This window comes from Poromitra crassiceps (assembly GCF_964638095.1).
Source record: "Poromitra crassiceps genome assembly, chromosome: 5".
NCBI lineage: Eukaryota > Metazoa > Chordata > Actinopteri > Beryciformes > Melamphaidae > Poromitra > Poromitra crassiceps.
Window position 1 is genome coordinate 35973730 of NC_139642.1, and position 15641 is coordinate 35989370.

General features: G+C 43.5%; 1 pseudogene across 1 annotated transcript; it reads left to right on the plus strand.

The window, feature by feature from the left end:
• The first annotated feature begins 3042 nt into the window (after positions 1-3042).
• On the plus strand, positions 3043-3537 carry LOC310776908 (ubiquitin-conjugating enzyme E2 G2 pseudogene; annotated as a pseudogene). Its single transcript has one exon. The product of its transcript is annotated as a ubiquitin-conjugating enzyme E2 G2 pseudogene (transcript).
• Positions 3538-15641: the final 12104 nt, after the last annotated feature.

Below are 15641 nucleotides of genomic sequence, written 5' to 3' on the forward strand. Positions count from 1 at the left end.
AGCTGCCTGCTCGCCCGGGGTTTACGAAACGCTAACGTTTACACATACATACACACTATTACACACACACACTGACACACATGCACTGGGAGAGGAGGAGCTCGAGCTCTGGGTTCCGAACCTACGTAATATCAAGAGGAGGCTCGAGCGAGCTGAGCGTGCGAGTCTGAAACTTGTGCTGCCTTCGAGTGCTGCGCGGAAGCGGTGGAAATGTTGGAATTACGAACCGAACAACACTCAACCTCATGCCAAATGAAAAATAAATTAAATAAATGAAACCACTCATGCATGCGGCATGGGGGAAGTGATAAAGTCCTTATTTGTTTGTGGGGGCTTTTTCGGGTGTCGTTGAAGAGGCAGATGGATGGCAGTTGGGTCGTAGAAACTGTCCCTGTGACGAGAGGTAGCCTGTAACTGCCAGACATCAGTCATGCCAAGGGGGAGAGCCTCAAATAGTTTATGAACTGGGTGAAGCCACAGTCTCAAAGCCTATGACATCATCACGGATTTATGACATCACTGGTGAGGATGTCACAATGTATGTCCAGTGAACAGAACTTAACTGAAGATGTCACTAATGCCTAGTCTAGGCATAAGTGAAGGCATAAGTGACATCTTCAGGTTCACTGGACATTGTCATTGTTGTGTCATCTGTGATTTATGACATCACTGATGGCAATTATTGAGCATGTGATCTCACTGTGGGCCACCAGGCTTCCTCACTGTATGTGACATCATCAGTGATGTATGACATCATAGGTGATATATGACATCACTATAGTAGTGGGCTGGCCAGTGGCCACCAGGCTGAACTATCTATGGCGACCTGGCCTCTTTCTTTCTGCGACCTGGCCACTGGCCACGTATGACATCATCGGTGACCTGGCCTCTCTTTTGGCGACCTGCCCACTGGCAACGTATGACATCATCGGCGCCCGACCTGGCCACTCGGCCCCTAGTGGCCACACATATGACATCATCGGCGACCTGGCCACTTTCTTTCTTTCAGGGGACATAAAAGACAACAGACCCTCTTAAAGGCGCCTCGGCCCCCTAGTGACCAGGCCATGCCGTTAAATAAATAACTGCTCAAGAGTGGTTGGGAACGATTTTCTGTGCCAGACAATTGCCTTGATGTGATTTAGGGGTCATATAGAAGTTGTTGTGCAAGTGCATTTGGGCTATATGTTATTGTTTGGCATTCTATGAAAATATTGTTGCATAAAATGTCTACCTCTGTGCTAGGTGTAGTATTTTACAATGTCCAATATGTCATTGTCAAATTGAATTTTGAATCCCTTTATAGGCCTAATCATCATCATCATACTACTACTATAGGATGGCAAATGAGACCATGGCCGAGGTGACTGGTGGTCTCTCTCACACAAATTGTTGGAGCTGGTGTTTCTCCAGATTAAAACTATTTTTGTTGCAGGGTCCATTTTGTTATAATTTCTCACCAAAGCACGTGACCTGAATGTACGACAAAGTACGATTTACAACTTTTACACTTGAAACTAGGAACTTAGGAGGAGCATCGGAAGGCAGCATAAAACATGGCACATCAGTCCTGGACAGAGAGAAAGCGCAACAGGCTACACAACATCTGTGACTTTAATGTGTTTATTTTTCTTCAATATAGCCTACAATATGATAGGAGTCTGTTCATTATAAACCAACAATAGGGCAAAAAGGGAAACTAGATAAGACACATAAAAAAGATAATAGGCCCAATGATAACACGATTATTTTAAAGAATTTAATGAGATGGAAAATGTCCTTTAGGCCTAGGCCTGTTATTATACAGTAGGGCAGGCTATACTGACCTCTGGTGGAAGAACTGGTACATGCTACTACAGTAATAACTTTTAATGATAGATAGGCTATAGATAGATAGATGCTCACACAATGGCGAGCTCTATTGGTATCTGTTGATAGCCTATTTTTAAGAAAAAAGTCTGACATATCTTTTTAATTTGGCTTTTAATTATGTATAAAATGTTTTTATTTTAGAAACTGGCTATTCCTTCTGCACTCACAAAGTAAATATCTAACTTGTAGCTTTTATACATTTTGAGCTGTGATAACGGGTTGTTTGACATGAGTGCAAAACTGCAGTTTTTGGGCCAATTTAAGACTTTTAATTAGCCTTTTCATTTCCACATCCTTAAACTTTTGCTATTCACACAATTTTCTTTTCATAATAGATATATTTTACAAGAAACTGTTCCCGTATTCCTTCTGTCACTCAAACTGTAAATAACACACAATGTCTATTATATACCTTTTGAGCTGTGATGTCTTGTTTAAGAAGCGCATGAGTTTTGGTCACACTGCGCCCAAGACACGTCTACTGTCCAGAGTCTCCACCCTAGAAATAGCCGTAAGCAGCCCCTTCGTCATAAAAAGAGGGTCCACCAACCCGTCGCTTGATCTGATTCTTCCGCCTCTTCCAAATGGCCAGCTTGGCCACACCCAAAAGAAAATGAACCATGCCCAAAGTCTGCTGCCTCTGGGGTGCATACCCTGCATACCTTGGACAAAAAATTAAGAAAAAAACTAGACCATCTAACCAGCTATACAACCACTCTAACTGTGGACACTGTAAGATAAGCGTGTCTGTCTCTACACAGAAAGGACAGCCCTCCACAGTGCTAGGATCCCGGGGTGCCACATGCAGCTATTACCCCATGTGTTACCCTCCACTGGAGGTCAGCCGACCGTTTTTCAATGGGGGCCTTGTACAGGGACTCACTCATTGATGGCATTACAACTACTCAAGTGACATCACTAATGACATTGAGTGACATCCCCAATTCTATACTAAGTGATATCATCAGTGATTTTATGACAGACACTGATGACGTCACTGATGATGTCACTGACATTGTGACATAATCAAGTGATGTCCTAATTTAGGACATCACTGATGATGGGTCAAAATGCTTATTACATCATCACTGATGTCATAAATCCTTCCCTGCAAAGGCTATAAGTAGGGCTGATTGTTTTTATGTAGTGTTTTGTCTTGGCTGTGTCATAATGTCCCAGTTGGCACTGAAGAGACTAATGTTTGAGTATAAACAGCTGACCAGCAATCCACCGGAGGGGATCGTAGCAGGTCCTGCCAACGAGAACTTCTTTGAATGGGAGGCACTGATCTGGGGTCCTCAGGACACGTGTTTTGCAGGTGGTGTGTTCCCGGCTGTCCTCAGTTTTCCCTCTGATTATCCTCTCAGTCCTCCCAAGATGAGGTTCACTTGTGACATGTTTCACCCTAACATCTACCCAGACGGCCGGGTGTGCATCTCCATCCTCCACACTCCAGGAGAGGACCCCACGGGCTACGAGAGCCGTGCAGAGAACTGGAGCCCGGTCCAGAGCGTGGAGAAGATACTGCTGTCTGTGGTCAGCATTCTGTCAGAACCTAATGATGAGAGTGGAGCCAACATCGATGCCTCGAAGATGTGGAGGGAGGACAGAGAGCAGTTCTATCAGCGTGCCAAGAAGATTGTACGCAAGTCCCAGGGGCTTTAAAAGATGATGTCTTCACCCCACAAAAGCAGCACACGACATTGTGTGTGGGTGTTTATAAAACCAAAAAACACACACACAAAACAACAACAAAAGTAGGACCGGTGCAACTTGGCCAACTCGAGACCTCGACATCACCAATTCTGCATAAGTGGTGATATCAGTGAGTGATTTTATCAGTGATTTCACTCGAGCAATTGTGATTTCATCAGTGATGACATAGCACCGGAAAAGAGAACAAGATCACCACCACCAATGACAAGGGCCGACTGCAAAGGAGATCGAGGATGGTGCAGCATGCTGACAAATATAAAGCTGACAATGAGCTTCAGAGGGAGAGGATTGCGGCCAAAAACTCCCTGGAGTCATATGCCTTCAACATGAAGAGCAGCATGCAGGAAGACAGCTTGAAGGGCAAAGTTAGTGAGGAGGACCAGAGGAAGGAAGGTGGTGGAGAAGTGCCACCATGCCCATTGCCTGGCTGGAGAACAACCAGCTGGCTGATAAAGAGGAGTACCAACACCAGCAGAAAGAGCTGGAGAAGGTGTGTAACCTCATCATCAGCAAGTTGTACCAGGGAGCAACCCCCTGCAGGGGGCTGCAGAGAGCAGGCAGGAGACAGCTGCCACGCCCTGACCGTCACGCCCTGACCGTCAAGGAAGTCAACTTCAGACTCTGACACTGATCACTGTCATCAATCACTACAGTGGCTTCAAACATGTTACCTCATGACTCCTGTTTTTCACTTTTTATCCTGAAACTTATCTTTGTGATGTATAAGTTGTAAACTATCTGAACATTTGCAGACCTGACTGTTGTAAATAGTTGTATTCATGCTTGGTGTTGCAATAATAATTAAACTATTAAAGGAGAACTTCCCCAGAAAAACAATGCTAATTTATTTTGCACATTATCTCACACATCCGAAAACTGTAAACAGTTTTTCAGGCATTCTGACAGTTATTGAGAGTTGATTTGAGTTAAGTTCTGATTAGTGATGTCATTCATAAATGACATCATAATGTGATGTCTGTCATGGGGAGGCCCGCATGACCTCTAGCCTACATGCTAAATATTACCTGATTTAACTGTTAATGTCTGTTATAGATTTAGTCATGGCATCAATGTTGATTGTGACTGTTTGTTTCCCTGCTGCACCTGGCAGTCTCCTCGTTGGGGCCAGGTGTATTGAGTGGAGAGGATTCAAACTTAGAAATATAAATCTATTGAGTGTATTAGGATGATCGGGAAATTGCAATATGGGATTTGATTCAGTGATGCCAATGTACTAATGATTGTTGAATGAAACCCTTGATCGGTTTGACCAGTTAATTGATGCTGATTGTCTGCTCTGTGTTGGGGGAGGGACTAGAGTATTTAGCTAGCTCTCAACCTAGATGTGAGACCGGACTGCTGGCCTGTTTAACTAGGACCCCAAGTTATCCATGGGATTAGCCTCGGTGTAGGATTTCAGTTTAGTTATGTTATTTCTTTTGTCATTTTGTCTAGTTCTTTTTGATTCATTAGCCTCATTTCATTTAAAGCCTTTTTTTGAGTATTTTTGTATTTGTTTTGCAACTACCCACGAAGAAAATGCCTGGTTTTACACAAAATAAACATCTGTGGTGAACCTGAAGCCTGCCTCTGCCTCTTCTCCTGCTCGCCATCCTTACAATGTCATATTTTTATGATGTCATAATGTATCATGTTACGGCATTCAGATGCAAAATAACACCTTGTACGTCAGTATCGGACGCCAAGGGACGCCAAACACCCTGGGAATTAGGAGACACTTGACTATCACAATTTCACAAGCTCTCCATCCATGCACTTTGTAATGAGATGTTTCTTGTTTACATTCTAGCAGCCAATGTCACTGCTAGAAAGATTTCTGGCTCAGAAAAATACAAGGTCTTGCAGGAAGCTCCTCCACTGTTAATGGGGCATTCAGTAATCTAGGATCATTATCGACCTCTGCTGATGACTAGTAGGAATTGCAACAGCATTGATACTGATCAATGTCCCTTGTAATAATAATAAACAAGTATGGGACAAGCTTATCTCGGAATATGATTCAATATGCAATATGGGGTTAATTTTGATAAAACCACAATACGATGTGATAACTAAAAGTTCAATAAGCGGATAGAGACTGAGAACTGAGTCTAAAAGTTCAATGACAACAGTCTGACAGCAGGCCACCACACGTCACATCAGTCTCACTATCTCCTCCTTCAGCAGAGATGAGCTACTCATTATTGAATAAGATCAAACTGGTTGCCAGTGAATTCTGTCTAATACTGGGGGGCTTACTCCCAAAATGCCCACTTCACCATTAACACTTCTACCCCAACAGCAGAGGGCTGTGAGCGGGCCTTGCTGGGTTCTGGAGGGTTTGCGATCTGAAAAAGGTTAAGAAGAACTGATGTTTTTTTTTATAAGACAGTCACTGTCTCTGTGTGATGCTATTAATCTTTAACACCATCAGAGGACCAGACACCTACAGTGTCATGTGAGAAACTGCACTTTACACTCTAAGCCAGAAGGGAATGACGGCGCTTCCATCAGACAATGAGTCTTCTTTGATAGGAAAATAAGACTGTGTGTGCTTTGAATGAGCTGAGCTGTCACAGGTAAATATAATTAAATACAGACTAAATCAAACTGTACAGGAATGCAAATACTCAGCTACTGTAGATCCTTTATCTGTGAACTTCGTCATGACTGAGTTAATTGATGCAGTTAGACGTTTTGTTTGCTGCTTTACTCACTGGTTGGAAAGTTTTGTCTGTGGATCATATATTTATGTGTCAAGTACTGTTCAATTTAATGCATTTTCTTAGTAGCTGGATTTACAACTACCTCTTTGAAATTAGGGAAATAGTTTTCTCACCTCTTTTCAGATCACATTTATCAATCAATGAGGGTAAAACAAGGTGGCTAAACTATTCACCTTGGATAGTTTACTCACCTCTGTAATTACCACTACACCTCTGATTAATACTAGTCCTTCATATAACTTCCCAAATACAATAAAAGCCTTGTACCTGAGATACACAGCAGCCCCTTTAACCCCTTAGAAATAACCATCATTCTGGATTTTTTTTTTCATATCCCCCCCCCTCTTTTCTCTCTTTTCTTTATTTTTTATATATTTATTTATATATATTCTTTTTATTTTATATATTATATAGGGGGGGGGGGGGGGGTTCTGCTAACCTGACTCTGCCAGACGGGGGCAGTAACGCCCCTAGATTTCTGCTTTATTAGGCAGTTGACAGTAAGAGAGAGGACATGAGACAACAGTCTTGGCAAGTCAAAAAGTGTTTCTGACTCTCCTCTGCAGCAGCTGGTGGAAATGTTAACCAGCTGGTTACCGAGCCTCGCGGTGCTCACAGCCTTCCTGATTGGCTCGGCACTTCCAGAGAGAGCAGCTATTGGCAGGGGGCCTCTGACCCTCTCCCCGACTAGCAGGGTCAAAGTTCACCCTGGGGAAGAGCTGGCTTTACACTGTGGAGACAAAAGGCATGCAGGTCAGTGAGGATGACTCATTACTATATTGTGTTTGAAATCATTTTATAAGATTATTGTCAAAATATATAATTATAATAATTAATAAGAATCATACAGCTTACATTTTACATCAATAGCCAATATCTATAATGTTTTAGTTAAATGGGTTTTAGGGTGGATTTTCCCTTTAATTCCATCTTACATTTTGTTACAGTGCCCGTTCAATACGTGCATGTCCGGAATGGGCGATTGCTGCTTGCCGCTTTCTCCAGAACCGCGCATTCAAACAACATCATAGTCGATGGACAGTTCTCGAGATATGCGAAGTAGCCTCCTGTCATACTAGACACTATGGGAGGAATGTTCAAACCATGCCTTATTTGCATTCTAACTACTCCATACTTTAAGATAGAAACTCCATTCAAACTTCACCACTTTTAATAGTTTATTACTCTTTTTTTTTTTTTATAATATTTATTTTTGAGCAGGGAGCATTGGCATTACAGTACAGTAACCAGTGTAATTTTCTTTCTTTTTTTTTCACATTGAAACATCACAACCAACCCCTCTACCCTCCTTTGCTTCCCCACAACCCAATCCCATTCCAACAGAAAAAATAAATAAAATTAGATAATAAAATAAAATAAGAATAATAATATACATACACATATTCATATGTATATGCATATACACACGTACATACAGTAAGAGGTAGTATAACAGTGAAAACAGTAATAACTCAAGTTGTCAAAGTTTATACTTGCAAGCATCTGGGTCAAGTTGGCCTATTTTGGTCTCATGAGGCCAGGAAAACACTGTGCGGCTGTGAGTGTGGTGGGCAGGCAGCAAGGTATTCGTCCATCCCTGGGGGGGCCCAGGCCCTTGTTCTATGGAACCACGTCGTCTGGGGGAAGACCATCTACGTATTCGATCAGCGGTCTCCAATGTGAATAAAATTTGTCAGAGGAGCCCCGCAGGGTGAATTTAATTTTTTCCAATTTAAGCAAAAATAAAATGTCTTCAAGCCAAGCTTTAAATGAAGGTGGCTGAGAGGTTTTCCAAAGAAAAAGAATCCTCCTACGATCAATTAACGAGGCAAAAGCGATAACATTGGATTGGGTGACCGACATATCTAGCTCATCCGGTGGTCTACCAAAGATTGCAATATGAGGGGATGGACAGATTCTCACCTTCAGAATGTCCGAACACATATTAAAAAAGGAGTACCAGAAACCAGATAGTTTGGGACAAGTCCAAAACATATGAGTCAAGTTACAAGGTGCTTGTGAGCATCTCTCACATTCATCAACCACTTTATCTGGGTAGAATTTAGCCAGTTTGGCCTTACTATAATGAAGTCTGTGTACTACTTTAAACTGTATCAGGCTAAGTCTGGCAGAACTAGAAGAAGAGTTGACGCCTCGCAAGGCTTCCTCCCAGAAGTTGTCTGAGAAGGACGTCTGCAGTTCACTTTCCCAGCTCTCTCTGCTTTTATTGATGGCCACCACATTCACTGGAGAGAGGAGATCATAGAAATAGGAAACATGGCCCCTGGATAGAATGTCTGCCTTAAGCAGTAGATCTATTCCACTGGGAGGCGGGATTTGAGGAAATAGAGGGGAGTGGGTTCTACCGAAGTTTCGTAGCTGAAAGTACCGAAGAAAATCTGAACAGGGTAGGTTAAAAACAGTATGAAGTTGTTCGAAGCTGGCAAACACACCGTCTATATACAAGTCTCCCAGGCGGCGGAGACCTCTTCCCTCTAAAAGTGAATAGTAAGGGTCTGACTTAGCAGGCAAAAATAGGTGGTTGTTGCAAACCGGAGTCGCCTGAGGTAAAGAAGACCAACCAAAATGACGCCTGACCTGTGCCCAGATCTTAAGAGAGCTTATCACGATGGGATTAGAAGTGAACTGTGAGAAAGATACGGGTAGGGTGCTACACGCGAGAGCCTGAAGTGATGTAGAACGGCATGACATGGCCTCAATCTGACACCAACTACTTTGGGGGGAGGTGAACCAGAGCATGATCTTATGCACGTTGGCCGCCCAGTAGTAGCCCATGAGGTTTGGTAAGCCCAGTCCGCCATGGGACCTGTTCCCCTGTAGTAACAACTTGCCAGCTCTTGCGTGCTTGCCCGCCCAAATGAAAGAAGAGAGAATACCATCGATGGTAATGAAAAACGATTTAGAAAGAAAAATGGGCAAACATTGAAAAATATATAAATATCTAGGAAGTATGTTCATTTTAACTGTTTGGACTCGACCCGCCAGAGAGAGAGGCAGGCGATGCCACCTTTGGAGGTCTGCTTTAACTGAGGCTGTAAGGTTAGTCAGGTTCTTCTCCTGTAATGTACGGATGGATCGAGTGATTTGAATGCCGAGATATTTAAAACCTGAGTTACATAATCTAAAAGGTATTGACGTAGATGGAATTATGTCGGCCGGTTTATTAATAGGGAGGCACTCGCTTTTTTGAATGTTTAGTTTGTATCCCGAAATCGCACCGAAGGATTTCAAGACTGACATGATGCGTGGGATACTGGCTAAGGGATCACATACATATAAAAGGAGGTCGTCAGCATACAACGAGACCCTGTGCTCCGTGCCCCACCTCTGGATCCCTTTCAAACCCTCTTCAGTCTTCAAAGCAATCGATAGGGGTTCAATGGCGATGGCGAACAATAGCGGTGAAAGCGGACACCCCTGGCGTGTCCCCCGGGCAAGCGAGAAAAAATCTGAACGTTCAGTATTGGTGCAGACTGCCGCCTGAGGGGAGGAGTAAAGTAGTTTTATCAAAGAAATTAAGTTAGTTCCAAAACCAAAATGCCGTAAAGAGGAAAATAAACAGGCCCACTCCACCCTGTCGAAGGCTTTTTCAGCATCCAGAGACACAACCATTTCTGGCTCAGTAAGAGATGACGAAGTGTGGATGATACTGAGAAGCCTCCGAATGTTTGTAAAAGAATGCCTCCCCTTTATAAATCCAGTCTGGTCTTCTGATATAATTGATGACATAACTGACTCCAATCGCAAAGCGATGATTTTTGCAAGTATCTTGACATCTACCGGTAGCAGTGAAATGGGACGATATGACGCGCAGCTCAGTGGGTCTTTACCTTTCTTAAAGATCAAAGAGATAGAGGCTTGAGAGAGGGTAGGTGGTAGAGAACCCTGCCGAAACGAATCATTAAACATATCTAAAAGTAATGGAGCTAATTGAGTTGAGAATTTTTTGAAAAATTCAACCGGGAATAGTTTATTACTCTTATTCAGCTTTTAGATATCATTAGTACTATTTGAGAAATCGCAGTTTACGTTTTATGCTTTTTTCAACATTTATAAAGGCAGCCTATGGAACTAGCTTAGAGTGTGTAATGTCACAATTCACTCGAGCTGACTTTACAGGCTGCCATTATATTATATTAGTTATATTATATTAGTTATATTATATTATAGAGCCCTGCTCGGATAAAGAAACCAAGAAGAGCCAGTGTCTGCGCTGGAGGAACGTGCACATCCAAATATGACGTGAAAAGTACGCTTTCGCGTCGGCAATAATCACACCGAGGGGGCGTGACAAATCGACGTATTTTGACGCACTGCCACTGAGAATGAGAACCTGTTTCTACAACTCTCCCCAGATCAGCAGAGGGGGCGGAGCATGACCGGGATAGCAGGGGGAATTGGCAAAGTACAGGAACATTTTTTGGAGAAAATGGGTGGGGGGGGGGGAATAACTTGGGGAAAAAGATATATGCGAAGGAGACACAGACAGATGCATTGCTTATTGCTTTAAAATTAGATGAGTCTCTGAGTCTCGTCACCTCTGTAACTCTTCAGCTAATTGATGCTCCTTCCATCTGTAGGCATAGTCCAGTACTGGCACACCCCCTTCGGAGACCTCCAGAGCCTTGGTATCCATGGTAAACTGGACCCTGTTGCTATGCAGCACGATGGCAGCCTGGTGATATCCAATGCCAGCCATCTTCACCGCGGCCTGTACTACTGCCTCCTGCAGGGCACAGAGGGAGCTGCACTGTGGCCACACCAGATCCTTATCGGTCAAAACAACCAAATAGACAAACAGGACAGCGGATATTTGGACTTTTTGCTCAAACTCACCAGCCAAGTAGTCCAACAGGATGGCAGCGACAGCGTGCCCAGAGTCAGGAGGGATGCTGGGGGTCCCGGGGCAGAGGAGGGCATCTCAGATGGGCAGTTTGCAGGGGCGGTGGCAGCGTCTGTGGTTCTGACCTTCCTGGTGGGCTTCAGCGCTGGAGCTGCAAGCAGGACTCACGTTCTCAGGTGAGTTCAGATACCTCTCATCTTTCTCTGCTTTCATATACTGGAAGGAGAGAACGAAACTGATGGATAGCAGTTTCGCTGAATGGATGGATGATGATTTTGCAAGTCTTATAGGAAGCACCTTGATGTTTCTTTGGTTACGGCTAGTGCCCAAAACCGGTACACTGTTAACCCAAATCTGACATCAATGAATTAAAGAGAAACTAAACCCCACAAACAAATCTATGTAAAGCCTGACATCTAATGGTAAAAGCTGGTATAGTACTGAAATGGCCATCTCATCATGAGGTTGTCCTCAGATGAGCCCTCCAGCGGTGCCTCCAGTCATCTCGATCTTCCATACATCTGGCTAGCTCACCAGGACTTTCCGCCCCTGCATCTTTCTTCAGTATGTCCATGCATGTTGATGTGGGATGCCGTCGTGATCGATGGCCGTGTGTTGGCTCCCACAGCACCAGTTTGCTGGCTGGGAACTCCCAGTGTCTCTGGCAGTGACCGGCCAGCCTCATTCTCCTGGATGCTATTTGCTGATCTTTGGTGCCAGTTGCTGATGTCACCTTCTATAGACGGTTTTAACTTGACAACAAAAACATTCTAAATTGAACCCCCGCTCACTTCCTGTTGCAGTGTTTGTTATGGACATAAAAGAAAAGAAAACATTCAAGTGCAGGACTGACCATTCTGTGAAAACCGTCTATACAGCTGAGCGGCGAAAACAAAAGTAACGATGTCAAGTGAATATTTCTGCAGTTTGCCGAATGCTGAGAAAAAGTAAGTGCTGTGGGGTTGCGCTCTGGTGAAAACCGTCTATAGAGTACAACAGGTGGTGACATCATCATAGATAGATTAAATGGATTATGGATGATGTTATGTTCTCACAGGTCAGTCAGTCAGTGAATCAATCAATCAATCAATCAATCATCCCTGCCCCCTCGATTGGGCCTTGGCCAAGAATAGGTAAAAAGCACGGTCAGAACATTAGAATGCAAAAAGGGCATTCCCATTTAAATCATTATTGTGCACTACTAGGCAACTTTGAATGTTACGGGAGGTCTGAAAAATCGGAACTTCAACACCTAGAAATCCATAAACGTCACACAGCAGCTCGTGCTTACCAAGCGGCCGGTCTGTGATGCTTTATATACCAAAGAGATGAGAGAGGAGAAGATGTAATGTTGCTAAGTCCAGTTTACTCTGGACAGAGCACTGCTCACTGTCTGGATTTCATGCTCAAGTTTGGAGTGGTCTGGTCCTGACTGTGGGGGGAAAGAGGCCATACCTGACACCAGAATTTGATTGGATGAATTTGATTTGGGCAAAAAGGGTGAATCTAGATGTCAGACATCTTAGATGCAGTTCAATAAAGAGTATGTGTGCACATCCAACCTGTTTTGAGGCCAGGTGCTGGATACAGATATACATAAGGGTTAAAAAAGTAGAATATCCGCACACTCGAGCAGCTCCAGATATTTAATGATGAATACATTTCAATCAGGCAAATGACCATGACGTAATTTGCCTGATGAAGACCCTGCTTGGGTTGAAACATTGTTTGTAGTCATCATTAAATATTTGGAGCTGCTCCAGTGTGCGGATATTCTACTTTTTTAAGACATCTTAGATGCACTATGATACAAGAGGTTAGTATCATTTAGCCTCCTTCTACAAAACTGTTGTTCTCAAACGGTTTCCTTTCAGGTGTTTAGGGGCAGTCACTCAGAGGCTCCCGTCACTACGGCAACGAAGACCCCAAACCAATGCCACGGCCACCATGACAACCCTGTCGCCCATGGCCCATGACAGCGAGGCCTACCTGACAGGCGATGAGGACTCAGCGCTTGGTGAAACCATGGAGACGACCGTTTCATCGACAAGCTCCTTCCCCCCCACCAAGCCTCAGAGGAGCTTCCGGCACAAGGTTATTATAGGTTTTGCATTTTCATTTGTTTTTAATTTAGATTTTGTTTAGATTTTTTGTTTTCAATTCCACTTTAGTTTAGTTGTAATTAGTTATAAAGCGGGTTTGCTGGTTTAGTTTAGTTTTTATTCCTTTTTACAAAAAGGTATGGGGTATTTGTTAGGGGTAAGATTCAAAATAAAAGGTCAGAAAAAATGAGGTAGTATTGTAAAAAAAATAAAAATAAAAGTGTAATACAAACTCAACAAACCATCATACCATTTATAAATGTACAAAAGACAACTACTATATAAACAATGACAGTGTCAGTCAGTGTGTGTGTCATAACCAGAACAATTCTGGTTTATGTACTGTATAAAATCAATTGACAGATGATAACTAAAGATTTTTTTTTCTATAATTTAACTTTACTTCTTCAGTTTTGTAAACACACAATACAGTTTCACCTTTTTTTTGTAAAACCAATTTTTTTTCTTCCAGTTAACAAAAATGTTTTTTCAGGCCAAGTTTTAGTTTTTTCGTTAAGTTTGTTTTCGTTAACGATAATATCCTTGTTCCGGCACAAGCCACAGGAGGAGCGGCAGCCAGAAACCGCCGCCTACCTGGAGGGATGTGACCCTGCAGGAGTGGTGGAGAGAGAGATGGAGGAGGAGAGAGGGAGAGCACTGGAGAAGAAGAGAGGGAATGATGGAGAGGAGGTGGAGGAGAGAGAGTCCAGCAGCAGCAGCCTGTCAGGAGAAGAAACAGACAAGGAAGGGAGGAGAGAAGATGGAGAGGAGAGAGAGGGGAGGAGAAAGAGCAAGGAGGAGGAATGGAGAGAGAGCAAGGAGGAGGAGGGATGGAGAGAGGAGGAGGCAGCTGGGGGAGAGAGTGAGAAGAGGAGTGAGGAGGACGTAGAGAAAAGAGAAGATGACAGCAGTGACTCTGACACAGAAGAGGAGGAGAGAGGGAGAGAAAAACAGGAAGATGGGATGAAAAACAGCAACAGAGAAGTGGAAGAGGAACCAGCGCGTTCACCGTCCCCCCCGCGCCCTTGCCCGGCCCCGCGGAGCCGCGTGATTCGCTTGTACCAGTATGACGAGGAGGGGCAGCGGTATGGTCACCTCCCAAGCACCACCCCCGATGATGAGTTAGGCCCCGCCCCCAGGCTCAAACAGCGCTCTCTCTCCCTGACCCGCCTCAGCTCCATCATGGCCGCCGCCACAGCAGGGCCTATGGACGCCGCTAACAGAGAGGCAGGGAGGGAGGAGAAAGAGGAGAGGGGGGAGAGACCGCTATTCCATATGGAGATTTAACACAGATCGCCTATATAGAGTACCGCAGGGACAAGGCCAGATTAGCCAACCCCAGTGAAGCTCCCAGGGGCCCCCCTACCACCCCCCCCCCCCCGAACATTATACTTGGAACGGGGGAAAAACAGTTTTTTTTTGGTCAAAGTAAAATGTTATATGGTCTCTCCTGATTCTAAATATAACTGAATCGCTTTGTTTGACCAAATATATGTATAAGATGCATAAGCATTTTACAAAATGTCTATGGAAAAATGAATGGCTGACCAGTGACCACTTGCAACACAGCCATCCAATGACACTCAATCATGAGACTTAATCTTCTTGGAAACTATTTTTATTTTATTCTGATTGGTCTTAGATTTGTGTCATAGTTCTGTGGAGCCCAACATGAGCCCAACCTTTTTTTTTTTAGGGCCCCGTCATACTGAGGGCCCCACGGCACCTGCCCAGGTTGCCCATATGGTAGATCCGGCTCTGTGTAGGGATGACGTATTTTTGTCGTTGGAAGGCGTCGCGGGCATGTTGGAGCTTACGGGGAAAAATTAATGGGGTTTTAGAATGGGGATTTCACTTAAATGCATCAAATAAGTCTGTGGTTAACAAAAGTTTATGGGAGTGGCCATTTGTGTTCAGCAGGATAATCTTCATGAACGTGAATCACTTTTATGCCTTTTGAAGCATTTTCTGAAATCAGTGTTAAAAAAACATTTAGGTTTCAAAAGTCAGGACAGGTATTCAATCTAAAATATTGTGATATTTGATTTTGTCAATATCTCCCGGCCCTGAGTGCAACATGACCAAACTATCAAGGCCTGGTTACATCCATGAGGATAATACATGCCAATGGTTTGATATCTAAAAGACAATCAATATGGGTATTTCATTATGCTTGATTATTGCACACATTACAAATGACCATCACAAAAAACGTTCTGTTGCAATAAATGTCCACAAGTACTACAACGCACATGTGGTTTTGTAAATATCAACCGGTCATATAAAATAAAAGGCTTATTTAGTGAATAACATCTGGTAACTTGACCAATTACTGAGAAAGAAGCAAGTTGTCTCCATTTC